Genomic DNA, 12,907 nt, shown 5'->3' on the forward strand with positions numbered 1-12,907 from the left:
GATGGTAGATTTCCTTCCCTAAAGGACATTTGTGAACCAGATGGGCTTTACGACAATGGTTTCATGGTCATCGTTGGACTTTTAACTCCAGATATTTATTGAATTCAAATTTCACCAGTTGCTCTGGTAGGATTCGAACTCTGCGCCTCTGGATCACTAGTCCAGTGACAATACCACTAGGCCACTACCTCCCTCCTTAAGTACTACCACAAAGCAGTGTTGCCTATATCCACCTGGTGAGCTTGAGCCAACATCGCAGGGCGGCACAGTGGTTAGCACTGCTGCCTCACAGCTTCAGGGACCTGGGTTTGATTCCCGGCTTGGGTCACTGTCTGTGTGGAGTTTGCAAGTTCTCCCCGAGTCTGCGTGGGTTTCCTCCGGGTGCTCCGGTTTCCTCCCACAGTCCAAAGATGTACAGGTTAGGTGCATTGGCCATGCTAAATTGCCCCTTAGTGTCCTGGGATGTGTAGGTTAGAGGGATTAACGGGGTAAATATGTGGAGTTATGGGGATAGGGCTCGGGTGGGATTGTTGTTGGTGCAGACTCGATGGGCCGAATGGCTGCCTTCTGTACTGTAGGGATTCTATGATTCTATGAACTGTCACTCAGAAAAGATGGGTTTGGGAAGCAGGAAAATGTCACATTGGTGCAGTAGATGGGAATATCGGAGTCACTAAGTGTAATGTAATAGTAATCTCACGAGCCATTTCAGTTTACACTATTACTGCAGGCCACAGCAAAGTAGTTGCAAACAAGGAAAAAGCAGGAACTGAAGGCAGGAAGCACACTTTCCTGCTCAGTTAGTAGTACCTGGAGTGACCAACCACAGGGAGTGGAGGCATAATAAGGAGTCATTTAAGAAGCAGTGTGGAGAGTACTATCGCTTCTATTGGAAATTGAGCTAAAACTCCCTTCTTATTTATGCTTAGCTTTCTGAGGGAAGTTTAAAATTAGACATAACCCAAACCCAAGTAAAACTAGAGTATGGACCGGCTCAGTTGGATTGGAACTTAGAGGTTTATATGAGCATCCAGATGCTTTCTTAGGAGTACTCATTACAATAAGGGGAGGTGATGGCCTACTGGTATTATTGCTAGACTATTAATCCAGAAACTCAGCTCATCATAGAAATCATAGAAACCCTACAGTGCAGAAGGAGGCCATTCGGCCCATCGAGTCTGCACCGACCACAATCCCACCCAGGCCCTACCCCCACATATTTACCCGCTAATCCCTCCAACCTACGCATCCCAGGACTCTAAGGGGCAATTTTTAACCTGGCCAATCAACCTAACCCGCACATCTTTGGACTGTAGGAGGAAACCGGAGCACCCGGAGGAAACCCACGCAGACACGAGGAGAATGTGCAAACACCACACAGACAGTGACCCGAGCTGGGGACTTTGGTTCGAATCCCGTCACAACAGATGGTGGAACTTGAATTCAATTTTTTTTTAAATCTGGGATTAAGAATCTATTGATGACCATGAAACCTTTATCGGAAAAACCCATTTGGTTCACTGATGTCCTTCAGGGAAAGAAATTTGCCGTCCTTACCTGATCTGACCTACATGTGACTCCAGAGCCACTGCAATTGACTCTCAACTGCCCTCTGAAATGGCCTAGCAAGGCACTCAGTTCAAGGGCAACTAGAGATGGGCAATAAATGCTGTCTCGTGAATGAAAAAAATCCTTCTCTATATCAATCAAGCATCAGCTTTTGAAGCTGGAATCCAGAAACTGGATTGTGTCAATGAAGTCATTTATAGGAAGGCACCAGAGCCTGTCAGAATCAATCAACCGAATATTATTCTCTTTATCTCCTACTATCTGACTTAAAATTGAGACCGAAAAATTTAAAGCGAGATGAGAAAGAAATTTTGAATAATTAATTAAGCTTCTAAAATGCTACTTTTTTGAAACCTGGCTGTGGGAGGCAAGGGAGGAGATCGCAGGGGCTCTGACTCAAATTTACAATTTTCTCTCTGGCCACGGCGGAGATGCCAGAGGACTGGAGAACAGTTAATGCGGGAAACAAAAATGGGTGGCACAGCGGCACAGTGGTTAGCACTATTGCCTCACAGCGCCAGGGACCCAGGTTCGATTCCTGTCTTGGGACACTGTATGTGCAGAGTCTGCACGTTCTCCCCGTGTCTGCATGGGTTTCCTCCTGGTGCTTCGGTTTTCTTCCACAGTCCAAAGATGTGCAGGTTAGGTTGATTGGCCATGTTAAATTACCCCTTAGTGTCAGGGGGACTAGCAGGGTAAATAAGTGGGTGGGATTGTGGTCGGTGCAGATTTGATGGGCTGAATGACCTCCTTCTGCACTGTAGGGTTTCTATGATTCTACGATTCTAATTACTTTGGGCTGTGCCCGACTTTGTCTTATTTTGCTGGCTTATATTCTTCAAAGTCGGTTGCGCTGAGTTCCAAGGAAGATATTCGCCGGTGAGTGCTTATTAACTGAGCATTGCTGTCATCGTACATTGTGGAATCTTGTGGAAATAAAATAGGGGTGAGATTGGAATGGTGATGAGTTTTGCCTAACCCTGATATTTGGGGTTTGATCACAATGCACCGTAGTGATGTCTGATGAGGGCCCTTAGTTTGTTTGTGTGTGAATCACAGTGCTCCCTTATGTTCTGTAACTTCAGAAGTGGTTTCCAGTCTGCCTATGTGTGCTTGCTGCAGGCACACTCAATACTCCATCACCTTCATCGCAAGGAGCAAAACCTCAAGAAAAATGGAATGCAGTTGTTAAACAGCATTCTCTCCCAAACCTTGCTGGAAAAATAAAGCTCGTGCTTTCAGCTGCTTCAGTGATTTCTAACTCCAACACTGCAGAAAACAGTACTTTTGTGTATTTTGGATGGCTCACAACTTTTGAACCATGGAGTAATTGAAGAGTAAACCGTTCCTATTAGAGTGGTCAACATCTACTGGGGAATGCAAAGAGTCACATTGATAGAATCATAGAATGCTGAAGGAAGCCATTCGGCCCAACAAGCCTGCACAGACCACAGTCCCACCCTGGCCCTATCCCCGTAATCCCACGTATTTACCCTGCGATTCCTTCTGACACTAAGGGGCAATTTAGCATGGCCAATCCACCTAACCCGCACATTTCAGAGAATCCCTACAATACAGAAGGAGGCCCATCGAGTCTGCACCGACCACAGTCCCACCCAGGTTCTATCCCTGTAACCCTACGTCTTTTCCCTGCTAATCCCCTTGACACTAAGGGGCAATTTAGCATGACCCATCTACCTAACCCGCACATCTTTGGACTGTGGGAGGAAACCGGAGCACCCAGAGGAAACTCACGCAGACACGGAGAGAATGTGCAAACTCCACATTGACAGTGACCCGAGGCTGGAATTGAACCCAGGTCCCTGGCGCTGTGCCGCCCTGTTCATGAAGAGTACAAAAAATAGTAAATTCTAGACTGTTGGGAGTCAGATACATGGGAGGGCACAACACTTACCCCCACCCCAAAATCCCACCTGCAGTTCATATTTTCACGTGCTTTTCCACTTTAATTGATTGTAAGCATGATATTTATTTTAAGACACAAGCCTTTTGGACAGGTTTAAAACAGGCTAGATGTTTCTGTTGATGGTAATAGTAGATTGAGTTTACGCTGGCAATTTGTATATAAATCGATGCAACTACTTTCATCTTTCGTTTTTAAGTACCTCAAACCCCACCAAGAGAAATTATTTTTGGCTTGGGCATTGGGTTTCAAAACGCCTCAAGTAAGATGTCAAAAAAAGCAAAACCGTCTGGAGGGCATTTCCCTAGATCGTGCTGGAAAGTAAATCTCATTCCTTCCACTCAGTCGCTCACTCACATCCCCATTCTGTGATTTCTAATTTCGCTCTTTCTACAGCCTGCACATTTGTGCACCTAACGTTGCCTTTCCTGTGACCCTTGGGAAGAGCTTTGCAGTGCGCACCATCCACTGTATTTTGTGTGAAATCTATGCTTTAAACAACAATGATCCATTGCCCCCCCCCCCTAAAAACAAGTAGACTGGAAGTCAGCACAGTTATGGAATTTAATCAGAAGCAAATTGGGCAAATTAATTCAATAAGACTGTCAAGGATAAGTGTTATTGTGCGCTGGTGTTGCTTGAAGAAAGTGTGTTTCTGTTATTTGCTAATTATGACACTCAGTTGACAGCTGTTGCTTAACAAAGCCATATCGAGTTATATCCATCCATAACTTTCATGTGTTAATCTGATTGACTTCCGTTGCACTCAATTTGGACCGATTTGGCAGAATTTTCCCAAACGATTCTAGGGGTGATCTTACCAAAAAGACTCTAAGTCCTGAACGAGCATTGAAACTGGAGAATTTCAGATCCGTTTTTTCAGCGAGGCCGCAAGTCCAATCTTATGCCACTCTATGTAAAAATAAAATGCTAAATCTGTTTCCTGCCAGCAGGGGGAGGGGGTGGGGCCCAAGCTTGCTGAAAAGTCGGCAGCTGACAGTAGAGAGTACAATCGCACATATGCAAATCTCTCTCTGTTCTCAGAAATCTGTCACAGCTTCCCCCACCCCCCTTCCCCCACCCACCCGATAGCTTGCCTCCCTCCCTCGCGATTGCTGGGCTCCATGGCTGATCGGCCCACTACCCACCCCCAGTCGGTCACAACCCCCCCACCCCACTGCCCGGTCTGGCCTGGCTAATCGCCCCCACCCGGTCTGGTCCCCATTACAGAGTCCCCCCTCCCCTAGGCACTGCCCCCTATGCAGAGTTTAACCTGCCCAAGGAGCACTGCCCCCTCTACAGAGATTCTTCAACATGAATTGGACAGGCTGAGTGTATAGGCATCTGCATGGCAGATGCAGTATAATATGGATAAATGTGAGGTTATTCACTTTGGTAGCAATAATAGGAAGACAGGTTATTGCTTGAATGGGTGTAAATTGAGAGAGGTGGATACTCAGCGAGATGTTGGTGTCCTCGTGCATTAGTCGCTGAAAGTAAGCAGGCAGTAAAGAAGGCAAATGGTATGTTGGCCTTCAAAGCAAAAGGATTTGAGTATAGGGATAGGCACGTTTTGCTGCAATTGTATAGGGAGTTGTGAGGCCACACCTGGAGTATTGTGTGCAGTTTTGGTGTCCTTATCTGAGGAAGGATGTCCTTGCTATAGAGGGAGTATAGCGAAGGTTTACCAGGCTGATTCCTGGGATGGCAGGTCTGTCATATGAGGAGAGACTAAGTCGGTTAAGATTATACTCACTGGAGTTTAGAAGAGTGAGAGGGGATCTCATAGAAACTAATAAAATTCTAACAGGGTTAGACAGGGTAGATTCAGAAAGAATGTTCCCAATGGCGGGGGAGTCCAGAGCTAGGGGCCATAGTTTGAGGATAAGAGGTAAACCTTTTAGAACTGAGGTGAGGAGAAATTTCTTCACCCAGAGAGTGGTGAATCTGTGAAATTCACTACCACAGAAAGTAGTTGAGGCCAAAATGTTGTCTGATTGCAAGAAGAAATTAGATTTAGCTCTTGGGGCTGAAGGGATCAAGGGATAAGCGGGGGAAGGTGGGGATCAGGATATTGAATTTGATGTCACACCGGCGGGAATCATTATGGGCTTCCAAAAATGGAAACCAGTCATGATGACCATGCTGGAGGCCAGGGTAGTCCGTGGGTGGTCAGGGACGTGGCAGGGCAGTGGTCTGGCACAGAAGCAACTGTGTGAAGCCATTTTGAATATTTAAATGTATGTTATTCAATGGTAATCAGGTTCATGCCCATGCTCAGAGTGAACATGATGCCATCACCAGGTATGGGATCTCTTTCTGAGATCTCCCCGTCGCAAATCCCATTAGGCCCTCTCATGAGAGTTTCCGGCCATAACGGGATTTGCATCTGCCCTGAGCGGGGCCATAAAATTGCCCTCGTGATCTTAAGAAAAATACAATCTAATCAAATATATTCTTCCTACTCAAATTTTGGAAGATTAAAGTCATTTCTATTTGATGCTTGCCAATGATTTTGCACCTCAGCTCCAACTACTCAATCGCTCTCCATAAGCTAATCTAAGGGAATGCCACTTGATCCTGAATTCAGTTTCAAACACTATGGGCACGATTTTTAAGCTGTGCTGTGCTGGGAACAGAGATATGGAGGGGGATGAATATCCCAGCATCGGTCATTTTTGTGGAGTCAGGAAAGGTGGGGGGGGCGGGTTGCGGCAGGATTACCTGCCTGTAAAACAGGTAGCCGACTAAAGTAATTAAGAATCATAGAATCCTCCAGTGCGGAATGAAGCCATTCGGCCCATCGAGTCGGCACCCACCACAATCCCACCCAGGCCCTGTCTCCATAACCCCATGCATTTAGCCTAGCTCGTCCCCCGACACTAAGGGGCAAGCAATTCAGCATGGCCAATCCACCTAACCCACACATCTTTGGACTGGGGGAGGAAACCAGAGCATTCGGAGGAAACCCACGTAGACACAGGGAGAATGTTCAAACTCCACACAGACAGTGACCCAAGCTGGGAATCGAACCCGGGTCCCTGGCGCTGTGAAGCAGCAGTGCTAACCACTGTGCCACCGTGCGGCCCAAGGCTCACTTAAGGCCAATAAAGGAAGCCACAGGCAGCAGCGACCAGTTTAGCTGTTACCCCTGCTGATGGCAGTCTAGTGGGTGGAGTAGGGAGGTCAGTGTGCCCCCGGCAAGCCTAGAAGCTCTCCCTGCCTAGTTGTAACAGGCGCCACAAGTTGCAATGTAGAGAAGCTTCTATCTTACTGCACCCCTCTCCCCACACCAAACAATGGTAGCCTGAATGCAAAACCCTGTTATGACGACCATGAAGGACACGGGGGATCATTACTTGCCTCGGCTCACTTGCTGCTGAAATCTTCATCCATGTTTAATTACCTCGAGACTTGACTATCCCGGCCTCCCACTTTGCACCCTCCGCTAACCTGAGCTCACTCAGAAGTCTGCTGTCCATGTTACCTGTGCTCCTTGGGCTACATTTGTACTTCAGCCAGCAACACCTTGGTTTTTAAATTCTCATCTTTGATTGCGAATTCCTCCATAGCCTTGTATCTCTTAATCTCTGGAAGCTCCCCTTGCCCTGCAACCCCTTGAGATCTCTCTGATGCTGCAGTTGTGGATTCTCGCACATTCCTGATTTTTGGTGTTCTTTATGGTGCCTGTGACTCCAGCTGGTAAGGCCTTAAACTCTGCAATTCCTTCCCTAAAACTCTCCGCCTTTCTCCCTCACTGCCTTCCTTTATGCTGCTTCTTCAAGCCTACCTCTTTGCCCAAGCGTTCTCATCATGTCTTGGCCTAATTGTTCCTTATGTGGCTCAGTCTCAAATATTGTTTGCTCCTGTGAAGCACTTTGGAATGTTTCATTGCATTAAAGATGCTATATAAATGCAAACTCTTGTGTCCCTCCATGGCCTCTCCCCTCCATACCTTAGCAACCTTCTCAATTCCTTTGCTGCTTCTGTTTTTCTTTTGTTTCTTGTGTTTTTCCTTTGTCTTTTCCCTCCGTTCTTTCCTCCGCCTTCAACTAGGGGTTTCATATATTTTGGCCCTTCCGGGGCCACTCCCTGTAAAATCATCCTCCACTTGTTTGTGCCTCTGTGAAATGATTTGGTGCATTTTACAATCGTAAAAGTGCTATAAAACCCAAGCTCCTGTACACCACTGGCGTGGCTTGGACAAAGAATTAATAGCTTTCCTGGCTGAAGAACAGGTAACATTTTCTCTTTTAAATCTGTAAGATTCTTGCCAAGTATGGTTCTTCTGAAAAGTTTATGTATTAGTGTCACAAGTTGGCTTACATTAACACTGCAATGAATTGACTGTGAAAATCCCCTGGTCGCCACACTCCAACACTGAGGGAGAATTTAGGATGGCCAACGCACCAAACCAGCACATCTTTTGGACTGTGGGAGGAAACCGGAGCACCCGGAGGAAACCCATACAGACACGGGGAGAATGTGCAGACAGTGACCCAAGCTGGGAATCGAACCCAGGTCCTTGGCACTGTGAAGCAGCAGTGCTAACCACTGTGCCAGCGTGCTGCTCTGCAGGTAAACTACCAAGGAATAGCTGAAAAGTTCCTCGACAATCTATGGTGGAGGGAGATAAAATTGTCGCCATGTTTGTGAAAACTGTGTTTATGCTTAAGATTCAACGTTAGAAAATCCCACATCCACTCTGCACAAAACTAGGAGAAGTACACAAACATCCACATATAAAAAGGCTCACTCTGTGTGTGTACAGATGAGATGCACAGTTGCTATGGGTTGATCTTCTTATCCATAAAAATTTGTGCCAGGTTTTGCTTTCAATTTTATTTCAGCAAATTCCATAATCTTCAACAGATGCAGTGATAAAATTTGTTCGTTTATCCAGCCCAGGTAATTTTGTTGCTTAAATTTATGTACCTGTATATTTCTACAAGAAAATTACTAAATAGATCTTAGGTATGGTTAAAATTAATTTTCTGAATACAATCATGTCTAGAACTTCTGCAAACCTGTTGCTATTTTACAAGTAGCAAAGGGTAAATTGGAGGGACCTCTTTGGGAATGATTCTAGCCAGTGATAATCTAATAAGGTTGATTTAAAATTGGAGTCATCAAAATTTGTAGTTTTTCTGTTCCTCAATTTCCGCTGACTTTTATTCTGGTGTTTTCGCAAACATTGCAGTCTTCAGCTTTGTTTACGACATGTAAACATGGGACGGCACAGTGGCACAGTGGTTAGCACTGCAGCCTCCGCGCCAAGGACCTAGGTTCGATTCCCGGATTGGGTGATTGTTTGTGTGGAGTTTGCACATTCTCTCCGTGTCTGCGTGGGTTTCCTCTGAGTGCTCCAGTTTCCTCCCACAGTCCATAGATGTGCGGGTTGGGTGCACTGGCCATGCTAAATTGCCACTTAGTGTCAGGGGGACTAGCTAGGGTAAATACGTGGGGTTATGGGGATAGGGTCTGGGTGGGATTGTGGTTGGTGCAGACTCGATAGGCCAAATGGCCTCCTTCAGCACTGTAGCGATTCTATGATTCTATGTGCGCTGTTGTAATGTATGAAGTATGGATCTTCCACCGGCAGCAGAAACTCTGGTTGAAGATACTCCTGGACGCTTGATCACCTCCTGATTGTGTGACATTCGCACATATTATTGCACTCAGTAAAGTTAAAGACGTCATTGTCCCAGCTGACCATAGGCTGCTTTCCCCTTCTGAGGGGGAGAGTTGACTGTTGGTGATTTAACACGAGGATCAGCATACCTCAGGCGAGGATCAAGACTGAGAAGGCGGGGCCTTCATGAATAATCTTAGCCGGTATGGGAATTGAACCTGGGCTGTTAGCATCGTCCCGCATCACAAACAAGCTGTCCAGCTAACTGAGCTAGCCGACCCTCCAAGCTGGGTACCCATTATCCTTGTCCATGGATTTGCACCAACAGCTGTTATGCAAATAGATTCTAAAAGCCCAGAGGACACCCACAAGCAGGTGAGGAAGAGTTATCAAGGGCCAAGTGTGGGTGACTCGAAGATGGGCGAGGGATTCGCTGAGGGGAAATCAGAGATGGGAAAAGCTTTGATTCCATCAGGAACTGATAGTAACTCATTGATAATTAACAGCAATATTGGTAACGCACAGATTCTCTTAACCAGCAAGAACACAATAACTCATAATCTAAATGCCACTGATAATAATTGGTAGTAATCCCATAACCCACTGATATTCTGGCAGTGTTAACAACCCTATTGAGGCTGAAGGCAATCAAACTTTCCCAGTAGTCTGGCCTGGCAAATCGGAAAGTTTATTTTCAGGTTGCTGTTGGTTATATAAGACACTCGAGCACTCCAGGATAAACACATAAAGCCCAGGATTTAACAGTGTGCTAAATTGTGATTCTCGTCAAAATGTCAACTGTTATTCTGGTTCGTTTTGAGATTTTGAAAAAAGACATTCTGCAGACAAAGTAGATGTTTAATTTGTGAGAAACAGAAGATTTTTCCATGAATTCATACACTTTATAAAATATCATAGAGTCATAGAATTCCTACAGTGCAGAAGGAGGCCATTCGGCCCATCAAGCCTGCACCGTAACCAATCCCACCCAGGCCCTACCCCCTTAATCCCACGTATTTACTCTGCTAATCCCCCTGACACCTCAGGGTAATTTAGCATGGCCAATCCATCTAACCCGCACATCTTTGGACTGATGGGGAGACATTTTATATATGCGCGTAAAAACAACAGGGCGGTTAGCACTGCTGCCTCACAGCGCCAGGGACCTGTCTCCGATTCCTGGTTCGGATCACTGTCTGTGTGCAGTTTGCACGTTCTCCCCGTGTCTGCTTGGGTTTCCTCCAGGTGCTCTGGTTTCCTCCCACCGTCCAAAGATGTGCGGGTTAGGTGGATTGGCCATGCTAAATCGCCACTGAATGTCAGGGGGACTAGCAGAGTAAATATGGGGGGCTACGGGGATAGGAGCTGGATGGGATTGTTGGTGCAGACTCGATGGGCCGAATAGCCTCCTTCTGCACTGTAGAAATTCTATGATTCTGGGGGATAAAGAATACAACAAATCTTTATTTGACTTTGGAATATTTAAACTCTATTTGCTCCTCAATGTGATGATCTCATTTTGCATTGATACGCAGCTGTAGTTTCCAACCTGTTTTCAAAATGATGTGATTCCGATGTAAATATACGATAGCATCAAAACAAAATTATGTCTTGGATTTTGTGGTCAGTGGCAAAGGAAGTTTGTTCACAGCTGACCTCAAATAAAGCTCCTCATAAAGAATGAGTGGGCTCTCGAGCGTCACTTTCCTCTATTCGGACCTCAGTTTGAATTTGATGCCCTGGATAGGGGCCCAGTGGCAGTCAGCAACAGGGCAAGCAACAGCTAGCTGATCAGCCAATCAGATTGAAGGATTCTCACAGCAAAGTTCTCACAGTAAAACAAAAACATGGAATATCATTTGCATTTAAATCTTGCTCAATAATCAAAAGAAAATACTGGCTCATACATAAGGTATTAAGGGTGAAATGAAAATGATTTTAATGTTTTAAAAATCATACAATTTTAAACATTCTTCTGAGATTCAATGCTTGTTCAATTAGTTTTTCGGGGCAGAGCAGGTACGTTGATTTGATTTGATTTATTATTGTCACATGTATTGGTATACAGTGGAAGATATTGTTTATTGCGCTCTATACAGACAAAGCATACCGTATATAGAGAAGGAAATGAGAGAGTGTTACAGTCATAGCTCGGGTGTAGAGAAAGATCAACTTAATGCAAGGTAAGTCCATTCAAAAGTCTGATGGCAGCAGGGAAGAAGCTGTTCTTGGATCGATTGGTAGGTGATATTCAGTAATAAAGACTTAGTGCAGCATTGAAAACTCAATTCCGGATTGAACGAGGCAGCTCTGACGAAGAGTCATCCTGACTCGAAATGTTGGCTCTATTCTCCCTCCATAAATGCTGTCACACCTACTGAGATTTTCCAGCATTTTTGTTGCAAATATTTTTATTGGTTTTTACAATGGGAATAATGTAGAAAATATTGAGGTTTATGAAGATTCTCTCAATCTCCGTTAATTGCAGTTGTTGACCTTATGGAGGAGCAGAACAGGGTATCACTGGCAGCAACATCTAACCCCACAGGAATGTGGACACCAGATGTTACTCCCAGCTCCACAACAGTTTTTAAGTTTATTTATTAGTGTTGCAAGTAGACTTACATTAACACTGAAAGTTACTGTGAAAATCCCCTAGTCGTCACACTCTGGCGCCTGTTTGGGTACACTGAGGGGGAATTTAGTCTGGCCAGTGCACCTAACCAGCATATTTTTTGGACTGTGGGAGGAAACCGGAGCACCCGGAGGAAACCCAGGCAGACACTGGAAGAAAGTGCAGACTCCGCACAGACAGTGACCCAAGCCGAGATTCGAACCAAGGTCCCTGGCACTGTGAGGCAGCAGTGCTAACCACTGTGCCACCGTGCTGCACAGTGATATAAAGCGATGAGTGCTGACACTTTCATTGCTGTTATAACAGCAAATCACAGGTCCTTTTGGTGTCTACGATTCTCACTAACCAAACATAGTTGAGAAATTAGATAGAATTCTGATTGGCTTGAAGATTTTAGTTTTGTCCATGCAGGAGAATCTTGCTGGAAGTACACAAGACAGGAAAATTGGATACCTCTCTCCCCTTACGCACTCTCTTGTCCAATATGGTACTAGCTAATGAACGTTCTGACATGGGACCAGAGAGTTGTTTGACCCTGTGGAATTGTATCCGAGAGTGGTTAAGAAGAGAAAACAAAAGGAAACATTGGAAGAGGTGAAGGGAGGAAAAGGGCAATGCCCTTCCATTACCCAGTGTAAAATCAAGGCGGCCAATTAGTTTGAAAGCTATGATTTCTCGAAATCAAAATGCCTTTGCTTGTGTTTTTTTGTTATATTTAGATTATTATTCCGTGCAGCATCTGAGTCTGGAATGTGTACAAATGCCAGCATAATATATCACATCCTCACTTATACTTTTATCAAGATCTTTCTAAATTTATCTTTCCCATAAAATGCAACACGGCCCTTGTATGTGTGAAGACTTGTCTGTGGCCCACGTAGGTGACGAATGATAGATATATATAGAACCTGCCAGATGCCAAACAACATTGCAGAACAATGAAGCTTTTAAACGAAGGGATGTGGGGCAGATGGAAAAAAAATAATTGCCAGATCCCATCGATAGGACGGTTGTTTGTGATCTATTCAAGGGTAAAGGAAAAAATGGAAACAATCTAACCGTAACATGCCCCTTTTCTATTTTTGTTCGACCTACATTAGCGAGTTGGCCACTGAGGATTTTAATGCAAATGGTTTGATGCACGTAG

The 12,907-nt window shown here is 45.1% G+C and overlaps 1 protein-coding gene across 2 annotated transcripts in view; it reads left to right on the top strand.

Annotated features, from left to right (window-relative positions):
* Nucleotides 1–12,907, top strand: part of slc39a11 (solute carrier family 39, member 11) — a 757,783-nt gene that overhangs the window by 601,393 nt on the left and 143,483 nt on the right. The gene's annotated exons all lie outside the window — the stretch shown is intronic.

The sequence above is a fragment of the Mustelus asterias genome, chromosome 12 (assembly GCF_964213995.1).
Source record: "Mustelus asterias chromosome 12, sMusAst1.hap1.1, whole genome shotgun sequence".
NCBI classification, from domain to species: Eukaryota; Metazoa; Chordata; class Chondrichthyes; order Carcharhiniformes; family Triakidae; genus Mustelus; species Mustelus asterias.